General features: G+C 36.6%; 1 protein-coding gene across 1 annotated transcript in view; it reads left to right on the top strand.

Annotated features, from left to right (window-relative positions):
- LOC111158733 (opioid receptor mu 1) overlaps positions 1-17,498 on the top strand; it is a 72,226-nt gene that overhangs the window by 34,114 nt on the left and 20,614 nt on the right. The window lies entirely within an intron of this gene.

The following is a 17,498-nucleotide window of genomic DNA, read 5'->3' as shown; positions in this document are numbered from 1 at the left end:
GATGTATGAGCATCAAAAATTTTTTAAATCTAGGACACAGAATAAACAAAGTAGGGCTGGAGTCACCATTGAATAAGAAGCAGCGGTCACTTAATGCTAACCAGGAGAGAGGAGATGTTTGGCATTTTTATGGCTGTGGGTGATTTGGGTTTTATCTCTGTTCAGACATAGTTATAGAGTCAACTGGTTTTCGTCTTGTGGCATCACAGCCATGAGATGTATGAGCATCAAAAATTTTTTAAATCTAGGACACAGAATAAACAAAGTAGGGCTGGAGTCACCATTGAATAAGAAGCAGCGGTCACTTAATGCTAACCAGGAGAGAGGAGATGTTTGGCATTTTTATGGCTGTGGGTGATTTGGGTTTTATCTCTGTTCAGACATAGTTATAGAGTCAACTGGTTTTCGTCTTGTGGCATCACAGCCATGAAGAGTTCTCTTACGATGTTAATATTCTGTAGAATTATGTTCCACAGAAAAATACCACAGCCTGGCTGTTAGCAACTAGGCTAGCTCTGTGAAAGCTGGCAGGGGCTTTTCCCCTCATATTCCTCAGCCTCACTGTCATTATATGCAATCCCCTGCTCTCCTCTGGCAATAGGGAAGAGATAAAAATGGGGATTGATGTGGGAGTGATAAGATGACATCGGATGAGAAGGTATGATTTATTTCTATTAGGGTAGAGAGAATTCCTTAGGAATATGAGGTGAAGAGGAATGTCATATTTAAAGAGATATATAATGATGCAGGTGTTTGAGTCAGGAGAATTCATCATGTTGTTCAGGCAAGCAGACAGTAGAGGAGGGATTGAGCGCAGTCCCTATATTCCAGAAGCTTACAGTCCAAAAGACAAAATAGCTAATTCTAATATAATCACCACATACGTTGCACAGCACTAAAATCTCATGTGCAAGCATCCAAAAGGCTGAAATTTATTCTCAAAATCACTAATAGTACAAGATTTGCTTTTCTTGAATACTCAAGTACTTGTTGAGGGTAAATACCATACAATGTTTCATTTTCAGATTGATTAAAAACAAACACAGCACTCCACTCACAGCCTCCAAACTTTAGAACAACTTTTAGAAACTATTGTTTTTAAGTTTTACTTATTAAAGTAATCTCTACCCCCAGTGTAGGACTCAAAACTCAAGACCTGGAAATCAAGAGTCGCATACTTTACTGACTGAGCCAGTCAAGCACCCCATAAATTATTTTTTTAAATGGCATAAATTAGAGCAATAAATCAGTGAATAGACACATGTAAATTTATGAAAATTATAGAGAAATTCTTGGAAGGGAATGTGGATGTTTAAAGAGGCTATTAAATGCCATGCCTAATTTCCTTGCTAATGTTTGAACCAACTGAGGGATGAGATGAAATGAATCAGTGAATGAATAAAAAATATCAGCTTTATTAGGATAAGTACTTTTCTAGTAGGTGTGACTTAGATATGCCCTATTCATGGTTTCTTAATTATAAATCCAGAATGAAATATATTCACCCACCTACTCATAGTCCTGGACCACTAGTGACCTCCCCATATGGAAATCAACCCCTTTAAAATATAGAACGTGAGGTTGTGGGATATAACATGTGTTTCCTTTGAGCATATGAGTCTCAGAAAGAGACAGGAGAAGGGATAAAGCTATACATATCCAATCCCTAAACATATAAACTAGATATGTCACTCTTCCTCCTTTCGAAAGGAGTGAATGATGCAACAGAGATTGAATGCTTGAGTCACTGATGACTCTACTCATGAAATATGAATTCAGAAGAAAAAAGATTCTTTCACCTCAGATAAACTAAAACCCTGAACAAATATCTGGGGCAAAAAACCAGACAATCCAAGCCTCAGGTTGTGGAGAACACCCTGGAGGGAATTTTATAATAGAGTGGATTTCCACAGCACTAGCAGCCATGTTAGTTGACCTTTGTGTATTTTCCAGTTTACAAACTAGACAAAAGCAACAAAGTCCATTTTAAAACTGATGCAGTGCCTGGAGCAGAGATACTAAGCTTTACCTAGGAGACCAGCAATGGACTAAAAATTAGAAGGTAGGCACCAATGGACTATGTCTACTCAAGCCCATCCTACCGTCAGTTCTTATGGAAAACTGCGGTGGACAAGGCTCAGAAGCAGTTTCCAAATTCTGCTCCTGGTCAGGCTGCACAGCAGATGTGTGAACTGTCTACCAAGGAATATTGATTTCAAGGATCATCTCAAAATCAACAGTAATCATATTGTTAATGAGTGACCACACCATAAAAGAGATAGCATCTGGGGGAGAATACAATAAACAAAATGATTTACACTTGAGGAAACAACTAAAAAGCAATCATACAAGAACTTTAAGATGTTATATTTAGTATCTTTAAGGAGGAGAAAAAAGAGTATTATGCCCATGAAACAAGAAGAAGCAATTAGGATAAAAGAAATGGTTATTAATTTTAAAAAGATGGTAGTTAAGGACCCAAACAACTTGGACTCAATCCTGGCCCCAGCAATTGCTAGTCAGGAGTCTCTATGCTAATTTATTTGGCCACTGTTTGTCTTAGTTTTTGCATCTGTATAATGGAGTTAATCATAATAACTACCTATTTATTTAATGTTTGTAAAGAACTCAGGGCAAGAGCTGACACTGTGACATATAGAAACAAATTTGAAATCCTGAGAATAACTGCCACAATTTTTAGCATTCAAGACTCTATGGGTGACCTGAAAAACAAAATGAAGGGAGGTAAACAGTGTGTCAGTGAGTTGGAAGAATATAGTAAATGGGATAGGAATAGAGAATGAAAAAGCAAATAAGGTACCAGAAGGGAAGATAGAATAGCTAAGATATCTCTATCAGAAGCAGAGAACACAGGGAATAGAAGAGACACAATTTTTGAAGAAATAAGAGCCCCAAATTTCCCGCGACTGAAGAGGGTGATGAGACTTTAAACTGGAAGGGTTCTCTGAATGCCAAGAACAATAATTCTTTAAAAAAGAAATTCTCACATTTTAATGAGGTTCAAGAGCATAATAGATAGAGGTAAAAATTTCAAAGAAAGAGAAGAAAAAATAACATGATGTAAAGTAATAAAATCAGTCCTCATCAATACCATTGGAGTAAAGACAAAGATGGAGTAGTATTTTCAAGGTGAGCAAGAACTACTTCGAATGACAAACAAAACTATTTTAGAAGTTATATCCTCTACATACATTAGAAGCATGTTATTTACAGATGTTGAAGTAAACACTAAAATCCATTCCAAGTACTAAAATTGATCACTTGAACAATAGGAATGAGACAGAATAAGAGAAACTAGCATCTTTCATCACCAGGATGAAATTATGTGCAGGGATTTCTTTGAAAGAGGTTAAGTGTATTTTTTAAGCAACCAAATAAAATAAGCACTTCTGAGTGCCTACTGTAAATCTGATGGAGGAGTACTAAGACTCAGACTCTGGCCCTGAGGACTTTTCGTTTGTTTGGGGGAGGGAACACAGAGCAGTGAACAGACAGGGGTCATCCCAGTTCCGTCACTCACTGGCTTTACAACCTTGGGTAAGACTGCTGATCCCTGAGCCTTTGTTTATCATCTCTAAAATAGAGATGATAAAATGCCTGTCCCATCAATTTTGTAAATTGCTTAATGCAAAAACAGGCATCTAGCCAGCTTTAATAAACGTTATTCTTTGCGTGTATGAGATGTTTGGAAGGATATTGGCCAAAATAGCCAAATCCCCTCTCTCTCCAGTGGCTAGAGTTTCAGTTGATTTTTTCTTTTATTCTTTGTACTTTCCTGTATTATTTGATTTATTTTTACATTAAGCATGCATCATTTTTTAATTCAAAAATGCATTCAAATTTTCTTAAATTACTGAAAGGAAATTTTAGAGATTTTACTGGTCTCTGAAATAGAATAAAAGAGGCCTTTGTGAAAAAGGTGTGTGTGCACGCAAACACACACACACACACAAACACACACCCCCATAATGTAAGTTAAAATTTGATACAGCTGGAGGATTAAAAAAAAAAAAACACTAATAACATAAAATAGAGAGCAGTAGTCTGTGAGGAAATATTTGCAACATATATTTTTAACCTCTTACTAATCAATAAGAAAAAGATAACCTAACAAAAATGGGCAAAAAATGAAAAGATATTGACTAGGCAATACAATGTACCGAGAAATACATGAAATTATTTTCAACCTTTAGAGTAATAAGTGGTAACTAAAATGATAATAAGATAGTATATATCACTCATCAGACTGATACATGTTTTCAAGTTAACACCAAATATGGGAAGCATGTAGGAACCAGAAACGGTCTCATGCTAGAGGTGGGAGTATAGCCCCTTTGCCAAGTTATCAGGGAGACCCTCTCTAAACAGAAAACATGCATCATCCATGACCCAGCAGTGAGGGTCCAGAGGAAGACTTGTAATGAGCATAAGGAAGGGCACAAAATCCACGTGCTCTTGTTAATATTGAAGAAATCAACAATGCAAATGCCAACCAGCTAAAAGGATATGTAAAATGAGGCATATTCATATAAAGAACTACTAGAAAGCAGTTAAAAAGAATGAATTAGGTCTCAGGTGTTAAAATGGAAAGCCTTCAAAATCATATTGCTGACTGAAAACCTAAGAAACTCAAAAATACTGCAGACAGCATGGTACTTCTTAAGAAAATAATGCGGCATTGCACATTTTCTAAAGGTACATGTTTATGCATGTAATTATTGTAAAAGTGGTGTAATAGACCAAAGCCATAAGAGTGTGTGTATATGTGCTTGGGAAAAGACAACCATTTGATATTGGAGTTGGTACTTCAAAGCATCTTTAGTTTCATCCAGAACTTGTGTATAACTTGTGTTACCATAAAGGAATTGGAATGAATTTAAAGACTGAGGAGAAAAAAAACAAGTTTGACACAATACCTGTTTTGAAAGAATGGCATGCTACAGAAGATAGAACAAGTGCAGAAATGCATGCAAACCAGATATACTGGAGGAGGAAAAGCAGGAGAAAGAAGAAAGGAGGGGAAGAGAAAGAGAAAGAGAAAGAGAAGGAAGCAGAAAAACAGCAGAATGAGCCAGGACCAGAAGAGTGCATGGTAGTACTAGAAGCAGCATCCAGCATCTCAACAGTAGTCATTAAGGGAAGTGTCTAGATCACGACTTGGGAAGGGCAAGAGGCATCATGAAGGATGGGGTTTGAATGGAGCTTCCTGGTGATATTTTATTCTAGCTTGACTTTATCTTCATCTTGCATAGTCACACCCTACCACTATCCATCAACAATTCCAAATCTCCCCTTTAAGGATCCCTACTCCTTTCATACTAATAGCTTCTAATTCAGACCCTGAGGATGGTATTCCCTCAAAACTGAGGGTTTCCATCCCTCTTTCTAACCACCTGTTTTGCAAACTACAAATCTCAAGTGAGTGCCCACCACTGCCAAGCAAATGTTTCTCTGATGAATTCACTTTCCTGCTCTCCTCTCTGCCAGATCTCCCATCTTTCTTGCTCCATCACCTTGTTCATTGACGCCTCAGACTTTTTCTTCATTCATTCATTTAATAAATATTGTGTCCCTGCAGAGTAGAATTGAAAACAGTGCATATGGATTTTTTTTTTCCTAAAACTTGGTGAAACGAAAATCAGAAATGGAAGCCACAAAATGGAAAATGAGGTCAAGAGAAGAATTTTGCTGGAAAAATATAGCATGCAAACAAACTTCTTCAATGAGTCTGCAGACCTTGTCTGTATCTGTCTCCCTACCTTTAGTCTTGCTGCTCGTAGTAATCAAGAAGGGACCAGACATTCACGTGTGCTGTGAATCCTACCTCCTTTCAGATTCTCAAGGACATTGCTCTCACGAGTATCCTCTATTTCCCCCAACTCATCAAATTTTCATTGCTACATGATTCCATAGCACACACACATTCTCTCTCGAATATCAGATCAAGTTTTTAAAAAATCCTTTCCTGAACTCCCTCTGTTCTGCATAGCAAAAGTATGCAGAACATTTTACGTCTTCCTCCTGCTGGGTTACTTTTTTTTTTTTTTTTTTATGATAGAGTTCAGCTTTAATCGAGGAATGCTCTACTTTTTTTTTAATCATTTTTTATTTATTTTCAGCATAACAGTATTCATTGTTTTTGTACCACACCCAGTGCTCCATGCAGTCTGTGCCCTCTCTAATACCCACCACCTGGCTCCCCCAACCTCCCACCCCCCCACCTCTTCAAACCCTTCAGATTGTTTTTCAGAGTCCATAGTCTCTCATTGTTCACCTCCCCTTCCAATTTCCCCCAACTGCCTTCTCCTAACTCCCCATGTCCTCCATGCTATTTGTTATGCTCCACAAATAAGTGAAACCATATGATAATTGACTCTCTCTGCTTGACTTATTTCACTCAGCATCATCTCTTCCAGTCCCATCCATGTTGCTACAAAAGTTGGCTATTCTTCCTTTCTGATGGAGGCATAATACTCCATAATGTATATGGACCACATCTTCCTTATCCATTCGTCCATTGAAGGGCATCTTGGTTCTTTCCACAGTTTGGCAAACGTGGCCATTGCTGCTATAAATATTGGGGTACAGATGGCCCTTCTTTTCACTCCATCTGTATCTTTGGGGTAAATACCCAGTAGTGCAATTGCAGGGTCAGAGGAAAGCTCTATTTTTAATTTCTTGAGGAATCTCCACACTGTTCTCCAAAGAGGCTGCACCAACTTGCATTCCCACCAACAGTGTAAGAGGGTTCCCCTTTCTCCACATCCCCTCCAACACATGTTGTTTCCTGTCTTGCTAATTTTGGCCATTCTAACTGGTGTAAGGTGATATCTCAATGTGGTTTTAATTTGAATCTCCCTGATGGCTAGTGATGATGAACATTTTTTCATGTGTCTGATAGCCATTTGTATGTCTTCATTGGAGAAGTGTCTGTTCATATCTACCCATTTGCTTTTTAACTCTTATCTACATATCTTCCACCCCCACCACTCCACAGCACTTGTCAAGACCATTAATAAGCTGTATTTTGCTAAGGCAAACAAATATATCTCTGTCCTCCTTTCACTTAATCTCTGCAGCATTCAGTGAAGTTGACCACTAAAGACTTCATGACACTCTTCCCTTCCTTGGTTTCTTTAACCCCAGCTCTAAGTTTCTTCTTTAAATCCTGGCTATTCCTTACTTCTCCATCTTTATGAGGGTTTTTTTTTCCCAGTGTTCCAAGATTCATTGTTTATGCACCACACCCTGTGCTCCATGCAATATGTGCTCTCCTTAATACCCACCACCAGACTCACCCAACCCCCCACCCCCCACCCCCCCCCCCCCCCCAAACCCTCAGTTTGTTTCTTAGACTCTGTAGTCTCTCATGGTTCATCTCCCTGTCCGATTTCCCCAACTCACTTCTACTCTCCTTCTCCCTTATCAGGGCTTTAACCTGAGCCATTTTCTCTCCCTATAGAGACTTTCTTCTCAACTGGTCTTCCAGGGCCCCAGGCTTATATACTATACAATGTTAACCCCTCCCATATCCACTTTGCCAGTATGTCCTCTTCTAGACTGCATACTCCAACTACCTATTTCATTTTTTCACCAGATATCTAATAGGTACTTGGCAAAAGAATAAACTAAAATACTACCTAATGCATGTTTTCCCTATCATTAATTCCTTTTTAATCCTGTAGCTCTTTTATATTTAAAATCAAACTATGGGGCTAATCTTTATTTTTCCAAAAAAGAAGAAACTATGAAAGAACCCAGGGAGGATGGAAAAAATTAAGTTCTTGACTGTAAGTTCCATGATGGAGTTTTGAAAGCCTTAGCTTTAAAATGCATGACTAGGTAGACAAAAAAGGAAAATATTTGGGCTTGATTATGGAAAGCTCAGCCTAAAGGACTGGGAGAGTAGAGTTTATACAATAAACCATAAGTTAGGACAGAAAAGCTAGCAAAAATTGTGATTTTCCTGCAACACAGAGAGGAGAGAGAATTTTCTTGGCTTTGAAAGACAGGAAAAAGAGAACAAATAGGTCAATTCTTTATTTGGGCCCCTGCCCTTATCACTTGCCCACATGGCTACTTACTCCAGGGGCCAATTCTTTATGGGGATATAAATCACAGATCTGTGAACTCAAAACAATAAGAGATTTGATCTCATACCTGGCTGGAATTCTGGGACGAGATGCCTCACAGAGCATCCCACGGTACCATTGAATAGTGATGGTGGAGTAAAATGGTTGCAAAGCAGAACAAGGCAGAGAGAGGAACGGAGATGGTTTGCATTATATGGTGGAGATCTAAAAGTGGGATATAAGAGATTATTGAAATTGAGAACTATTGTGCCATCCAGAGGCACCCCTGCCACATGCAGTAAATGAGCCCTCTAGTTAACTTGTGTGGGGGAAAGCCCAGGGCAGAAACCAAAAGGATCATGGGATTGAATCTCAAGAAGTTCCCTATGGGTGGGAGCTGAGAAGCAGGCAGGGATGGGCTCGGAATATGTGAGGTGGAGCTCAAAGCTCATACATTTTGGAACTTCAAGAAATTGATTTTTAAAAATTAAATTAAAGATTAATTTAGAAATTAAATTTAAATTAATTGAATTGAACTTAGAAATTAAAGAAAATAATTAGGTTGAAAATCATTAAAAATACAAATTTTTAAAAGATTTTATTTATTTATGACAGAGCGACAGAGAGAGAGAGTTTACAGGCAGAGGGAGCAGCAGAGGGAGATGGAAAAGCAGGCTCCCTGCTGAGCAGGGAGCCCATGGTGGGGCTCAATCCCAGGATCCTGGGATCATGACCTGAGCGAAAGGCAGACACTTAACCAACTGGGCCACCAACATGCCCCCAAACTACAAATTTTTAAAAGCTGATAAATACCACAAACATCACAAAATCCATAATAATAATATTTTTATTAGTTAACTCCCTGCCATACTCTGTAATACTTTCGTAAATTTTAGGCCATATAGTTTTTTGAATGCCTCATCACTTGATACAACTTTGAACTGTCATTTTCCATGAAAAAGAAGAAAACCAATTTAATTTTCCTCTAACATAAACGATCAAAATTTATTTATTTTTATTGATTCTTTAGAAAAATTTCTTTCCTTTACAGATTGATGGTGGAATGGTACAAAATTATAAATTGTCAAATTTAGGGAAATATATATCAAATTTCTTACATGAGCTATAAGATTTATCAGAAAAACATTTATCAAACAAGTAAGATGTGATCCAATATGTTAGGAGTCATGAAAAATGCAATTTCACATATAGATACACTAATGGCTATAGGACTGTTACAAATTCATGCTTTCAAAATCAAGAATTCTGATAAATTCTATTTCAAACAATTGTCATAGTTTTATTATCCTTGAGTAATTGCATTTTATACTATATAATCAAATATAGTCATGATAGGAAAGAACTATTTTGATTGGATATTTATAAAAGTCAAACTCCCCACTTACAAAAAAAGTATCTGTCTGGTGATTAAAAGACGTGCCCACATTCTAGCTCTGACATTTCAAACCTCATTTCCTTCCCACTCACACTCCAATGCGTCCTGTGTAACACATTTATACCCTTTCTCTGCCTCTCTCCTTTTCCTTTACTTCCTTCTCTGTCCTTTTCTGAAACATTGTCCTTCTCTGCCTTAACACTGTTCACATTTTGCATCTCACCACAAAGTGATTTCATCCCCTTGCATGATTGGAATTACCATCCAGAGGCTGATGACTTACGAATGAACTGCTCTAGCTGAAATTCAAACAGTAATTTTTCCTTTGTCCCACAACATAAAAAAATCAAAATCAAACTATCGGTACTGACTCTGCTTTTCCTGTCTTCCCTTCCTGTTAGATGATGGTACTACTACCCTCTCCATTCTTCCGTAGTAGAATTTAGGACTCATATTATACCCTTCCTCCTTTATTCCCTATTTCTTAAAAGTAATTAAGTCCAGTTGACCCTTCTTCCTAATTACCTCAATTCACCATTTGTTACATCTTCTTAAATGATGTTACTAATTATTTTGTGTTTGCTGATTGTGTGATAGTGGTGGAGGTGGTGATTAAGGAGTAAGAAAGAATGACTACATCTGGGGAAATACTGCACTTGAGAAGCCAATGGCAGGTGCGGGTACTCAAAAGAGAGCTGGAAAGGGAGTCATAGAACCTGAGAGAGGTTGTGGATCAACTACATAGAATTGATAAAGGATTGTGAGAAAGTAAAGCAAAAGATATGAACTCCACTCTTTAAAAACTATGATTCTGTTACAGCATTCAATATAATGAGAAAATGTCTCAAAGTTTCTAAGATGTTCCCAGCATGGCCATTTTTGAGATTAAAAAGCTTTGCATATCTACCATGTTTTAACTAGATGCCCAAACACTGTTGGGGCAAAGTACTTTGCAATGTTACTAGCAACGCACTCCCAGAGATGTACATGGCCCACATTACAGTACAGAAGGCACATTGTACTTTTAGGTGAAGCCTAAATAAATGGGGAGGAAAATCTCAAACATTTGTACATGTTTCCATGCTTCAGACTCTTTTACCATAAAACAAGGTGATCAGACAATGTGGTTTAGAAAGCCCCTTACAGTACCTTCTTATAATTACATGACTTTTTGATCCAAGTTCTTTTTAATTTGAAAATGAACTGATGGGGGAGAAAAAGAATATTCCCTCTTTACTTTTACTTTAAAAACTGCTGATTCCCTAAAAAACATTTGGCTTATTTTACTAAAATAAAATAAAATAACACAAATTCTTCTTTCTAACATTAAGTCAATTTTATTTTTTTTTAAGATTTTATTTATTTATATCACAGATAGAGATCACAAGTAGGCAGAGAGGCAGGCAGAGAGAGAGGGGGCAGCAGGCCCCCTGCTGAGCAGAGAGCCCCATGTGGGATCATGACCTCAGGATCATGACCTGAGCCGAAGGCAGAGGCTTAACCCACTGAGCCACCCAGGCGCCCCCTTCTTTCTATATTTAATTTCATTCAATAAGCATTTACTGGTGCCCATTTTGTGCTGAGTTCTTTGCTGAATGGATAAATTTTCTCTATTTTTATTTAACTTTTCCATTTGTGTTATCTTTCATATTTTACTTATAGTGAGTGATCATATGTACATCATCACCAAAAGTATAAATGAAGCCTTATATTTGTTGTATTAAGTATAATAGGTAATAATTTTACAGGAAGACTATGCCTTCTAAAAATTTATAATCTGTAGCATATGCTTGATCTTCTTTAGAGAGCAATTTTCTAATATTGCTGTTGGTAGAACTGCTTTATCATATTTTGAAGTTGTGTTCTTTTGTTGTTGATGATGTTGTTGTTGTTCCTTCATTATTAAACAAGTACCTAGGGATAAACCATTATTTGAAGTTAGTGGTAATATACACTTGATTCTTTTTTATATACAAAATTTTTAATAGAAGACATCTCTTTTTCTCTGAGAACTTCCAAATTTGAAGCCTAAGATATTTCTAAGTTCTAAAAATCAGTCCTTTAAAATAAAAGCAAAACATTGTTTTCTATTAACCAAAAAGTTCTATCTCTGAGGTAAATATTCTCATGCTGTTTTGGAAGTCAGTTTGTCTAAGTAGATGATATTTTCCTGCAAACAAAAATCTAAAGCTATAGATAAGAATATTTCAACCATTTATAATGGTTAAGTACATCAGAGGATTTAGCATAGTAATATTTTTCTATGATACATAATATTATTTATCACAGAATTTGGCATCAAGTAGGCAAAAGATGATTTTTTTTCATATAAACTTCTGATGAAATAAATGCTATTCATGTCCTGAGGTAAAATTTCCAGAAATGAAATAAAGCAGGAAATAAGCACTTCCAAAAAGCATAATCCAAAAAAAAAAAAAAAATGGTTACACAAATTCTCTTAGCCATAATGGTAGTCTCTCACTTTTTCCTCTGACCAGACGTGTGGTGCGTTGGCATCTGACCATGTTCTCACTCCATCCTCCACCTCAGTTCCATTTCCAAAAGGAGAACTTGAAGAATCTAACAAAAATGCATACAAGAAAATAAGAGAAATAAAGAGGAAAATTGGCAAAGAATCGGCAATAGAAAAGGAAATGATGAGATTAGCAGTAAAATTGATACAATAGAAATGTATTTGATTGTAATGTCATTAGGATTCTACACAATTATTAAGAGGAAACATGGATTATACATTGATTTTTCTGAGCCACGAATGCAAAATATAATCACTTATTCATCTCACATTTTCTATTTAAAGCGTTCATCCATTCAATCTACTTCAAGAAAGCAGATTTTCCCTTGCTCTGGGTGAAAGATATTTTTCTCATGAATTATCATTAGTGGGAGATGGAAGAGAATGAAAGAATAAAAAGAGAGAATAAAAAATAAAGCAGGTGTGGATAAAGAGAAAGGAACACTCAACCAAAAAGTCCCTGATGGTCATCACATTCTGGTGACACAGAGACAGAAAGAACCAATTAACCTCTGAAAAGAAGTGCCTCTTTGTTTAATTTCCTATAAACCTCTCTCTGTCTTCTTTTTTGAACCAAACTAGCAGGCAACAGTCATTTTATTGTCCACAGGGCTTGGAGGTCTGAGGTTACTACTGTCTCCTTTTTTTTTAGTATAAGCTTATTAGAAATTTGATCATTGACCACATAAAACCACTTCAAAATAAATGTAAGTGAAATATTTTAAAACATTCTATGGCAAAAATGAGAAATCCCCGTTCCCTCTTTCCCTAAACTAGTGGAGAACATAAAAGAAAATAATAAATTAGTATATAGTCTCTTTCTATGTTAATGAGAGTATCATCACTGGCCTTGGCTTTGGTTATTTTAGATTTTAGATCTCAAACTCTCTCTCTCTCTCTCTCTCTCTCACACACACACACACACACACACACACACACACTTGCCTGAAATATCAACATAAAATGGACAATAAATGAGAAATTTAAGTAGGTAGTCATATGACCACTTTGCTCATCTAATTAATACTTTATCTTCTCTGTTAAACATATGAATTTCTTTATGTGAGGGTGGATAGACGTAAAAGTCAGGGCAGATAGAATAAAAGTATATTTCCAAGCACAGTGCTGGAAAGGGCTCATTGAATCCTTACTGGATTAGATGCCTTTCTACTTCACAGGGATTAGCAAACAGGGAAAAAGAGGGAAAAAAATTCCATTTGGTAAAAACATGAAAGAGCAGAAAATTAGCCCAAAAAGAGGTGAAAGTCTTCTGCACATCCCAGTTGGCTGTGTTGTGAATTCCTAGAGAGGGTAGCAGACCACTGTGAAGGGCTTGACATGGTATAAAACTGACAAGCTTGATTCTAGAATATGTTCTTCTTTTCAAGCTTTCTTCGTTATTTTTTTTTTCTGGCCAGAGACAAGGCCATCACAATTCAAAAATTAACTCAAAATAAAACCATAACAAAAGGTTTGCAAAGCGCATTGGGTTTACACAAGTAATTTATTCAGTGTGGCTTCATTTAACATACGTTGGTAAAGACCAATGACATATTGTCAAGTAGTAATAATTGTGAAAATGACACCAAGAACAGGTCTGAAAATAAACAGAAGTTCTTTTATGACCACAAAGAAAGGAAGGGTATTTACAAACAAAAAGTGCACATGAAACTTGGGAGAATATTTGAGCTGCCAATGAAATGGGATTCATAATGCCTCCCCCAACACAGCATCTGGAAGCTCCATAAAATGGGTCCAACACTGAGGGTCTGGAGAATATAATTTTTCAAAAATAATAATTACATGGCAATATATTTGGATTATATAGAAAATTAGCTACTCAATCACTGGGAACAGGTTTTAAAAAATACATTCTAGGAAAATTTCAATGGGAATAATAGAAAGAAAATAATAGAAAGAAAAGAAAATAATAGAAAGAAAAAAAAATAGATTAAGCCTCTGCCTCGAGGAAAATCCCTAATTCAGAGGGCACAGTAAAACCGGCCAAGGTCAGAAAGGCCTTGTGAGTTCAGGAGAGACACTCCAAGGACATGCCATGTATTCCTCCCATTTCACTTTGCCAACTTTGTCACCAAACTCATTCATGGCACAGGAAGAAGGAAGAGCTGCAAAGGACGACAAGAGGCTCGTGTGTTAATATCCAGAGGCTTTATTGATGTATGTTTATTTCAGTTAAAAAAATTTCCTTCCCCCAGAACAAGATGTTCTCAGGTCCACTTGGGTAAACCTCTTTGTCATGGTTGCTAACACTGGTTTGTATACATCAGTGTGACCGACTGTTGATGTAACTTACAGTGTGACCAACTGTTCATATAACTTTTCTGAGGCAAAATTCATATCACTGCATCGGAACAGAATGAAACAGAATGAAAAGCTCATGTTTGCTAGACGGCATGACCCCTTTTCTGATCAGACTGTCCTATAAGATTCAAGCCTTCAGAGATATGTTGGAGGCAATTGGAATTCTCAAACCTTTGGTCTTGTATAATTCTCTTACATATATTTAGGAAATTACTAAACCCTCTTTTATATGTTGCTGTGACTCAAAGTGTGAGTAATTGGGGTAAAAACACTGGCTATCTTTAGAGAAAAGCTCTTTGGATAAATTGAGAAAATTCAAATGGCTTTGTTCCTGTAAAATGCCAATTGAAACAGCTTTTGTAGATAGTCACTTTCGCTCTCGTGATAGAGGACCCTAACCTAATTTTGTTTCATAAACCTCTCGTTCTGGGGGAGGAAATTTTTTTTAACTGAAATAAACATACATCAATAAATACCTAGTGTTAAGATGAGCCTGAAGAAAAGGTTAGAGGTATTCTGAGTCATAAAACTGACAGTAAAGAACCTGATTATTTAACATAATACATTCTTAAAGATAAGATGTAAAGTGTAAGGTCAGCTGAGTGGGAAGTGACTAAGACAGTCAAGCCTGCTTTTGTATCCTGCAGGTCTGTTATCAGTGATGTAGCTAATAAGGTTCTTTTTTTCCCCCTTGTTTTTGGAGGAAATTTATTTTTATAAATATCAAATTTTTTTAAACTTCTTCAGCATCCAGGTCAGTTATTCTAAAATCCTTAAAGTCATAGTTTGAATTGTTTTTATTTGCTTGTTGTTGAACTTTGGAGGATCTTGTCTGAATTACCCTTTTTCTGTTTGCCACATTTAGAGTCCTCACTAACGTCAGGTTGGTTTACCTCCTCAAATTAAATGGCTTTCTCTACCTTTTTCCCTTTTTAAATCTTTTAAAGGAATAAAACTTCTACACCAATTCAAAAGGCCCCAGATCAGACTTGCGGGCATTCCTGCAACTTCCACCAGTTTGACAGTCAAGTTGGTGTCTCAGAATTTTAAAGCTCGAATAAACAATTTGAGCCTGTTGACCTTGAGAGGGTTCATAAAATCCTTCATTATAACTGCAGCTTCCTGGTGCTTACTGAAACCAAACCAACTTCCCTCAACACTGAATTAAGGCCCTAAGAAAATGAGTCCATAATACTATCTCCTCCAACCAGCAGCCATCTTGGGCTAGATGAGTTAGCTTTTTAATTTCATGGGACTGAAAAACACAGGCTAAAGTTTAGAGACAATTGATTGCCCCATGTAAACAAGAAGTTCCTGGCGTCAGGCAGATACTCATCTCTTGCTCTCTCAAATCCACATCCTCTGTATTGGATCCACTTTCACACAGGCCCTTCCAACAACCCTACATTCTCTCAGGTTTAATTATCTAAAAATACTATACTCAGAGGGCTCTGGTGGAAACATGAGACCAGCCCTGAACATTCACCATGGCCCCAAACACTTTACATCTTGATGCACTGAACTAGTAACAGAGCCCACTACAAAGCCTACACTTGATCTTGGAGGCTGCAAAGCCTACAGACTAAAGGTGGAAAAGGTCATTTCCCAGAGTGAAACTGAGTACGGTTCCTAACATTGAGGTAAATAGATACAGAATGTCAAATACATCTGACAATTGAACAATATATTAGCAAGATATTCTTCTACCATCATATATAATTTAGTAGTATTGTCAATATACCTGTTCATCCCTTCTAAGTTCTAATTTCTGTAGCTTTGAAGACATATAACACTCCTAGATACTTACACAGGGGAAAGAAAAACATGTTTCCATGCAAAGACTTCATTCATGTTCAGAACAGCTAACTCAGTATCCAAAAACAACCTGCAACTCAATTCCCATCAATAAGTAAATGGATAAACAAGTCTGGCATAGCCACACAATGATATCCATATCCATACTCAGTAATAATAATAATATCCATACTTAGTAATAAAAAGAATGTATTATTGATACATGCAACAAGATGTGGATGAATCTCAAAATATTATGCAGAGCAGAAGAAGCTAGACAAAAAAGAGTACATATAAAATGATTCTATTTGCATAAAATTCTAGAAAATGAAAACTAACCTATAATGATAGAAAACAGATCAAGATCAGTGATTGCCTAAGGGTGGAGGTCAAGGCAGGGAAGGGAAAATGGAAAGATCAAGGAGCTGCCCAAGGAAACTTCTGAGGGTGATGGATATGTTCACTATCTTGATCAAGAGTTGGGATTTTTTGTTGTAAAGGGCAAGATAGTAAATATTTTAGGCATTGCAGGCCATATGGTCTCTGTCACAACTACTCAACTCTGCCACTGCATCATCAAAACAGCTACAGATAAGAAGTAATTAAATGAATGTGAGTGTGTTTTTTCCAAACAGGCAGTAGCCCAACCGAGTCTGCAGGCTGTAGTTTGCCAATTCCTGATCTTGATCAAGATGATTGTTTCGCAAGTGTGTAAATATGTCAAAACTTATCAAATCGTACACTTTAATTATAGGCCATTTATTGTATGTCAATTATGCCTCAATAAAGCTATTAAAAAATAAAAACAAAACAAACAGCCTTAGCTTCCTCATCATGGATTGGATAAAGTTCAGCCTTCTTACCATGGCATACAAATCGCTCCATGAACTGGCCTCTGTATTCCTACCCAGCCAGAGTTACTATCCTTCTCTGGTGGGATTTTACTTTTTTTGGCACTACCAAAATACACACATCATGCCATTTCAACTCTATGCCTTTATTTAGGTGTTCTATCCAGAATAACGTCTCTTACTAATGTAAGATTAAACTTGCACATTTACAATTCCAGGATGCCTTCCTTCATCCCTTACCTTACCCCTTCATTTCTTCTTTGTGCCACCATAATAGTCTCGGTGTGTGTGTGTGTGTGTGTGTGTGTGTGTGCATACACCAATATATATTTATACACACATATATAAACACACTTGTACTATTACATTGATATATATACATACACATTTTTGCATGATTACATTTTTCCATACTTTTAGCTATATATATCTGAAATTTTTCTTTTACATATTTAGAGTTAAAATGAATTATCATTCATTTTATATTCATTTCATGAATATCAGTAGAC

Source organism: Enhydra lutris, unplaced genomic scaffold (assembly GCF_002288905.1).
Source record: "Enhydra lutris kenyoni isolate GAN:26980312 unplaced genomic scaffold, ASM228890v2 scaffoldscaffold62, whole genome shotgun sequence".
Taxonomy (NCBI): domain Eukaryota; kingdom Metazoa; phylum Chordata; class Mammalia; order Carnivora; family Mustelidae; genus Enhydra; species Enhydra lutris.
Note: the sequence above shows the minus strand (reverse complement) of the source record. Positions and strands in the feature narration are given on the sequence as shown.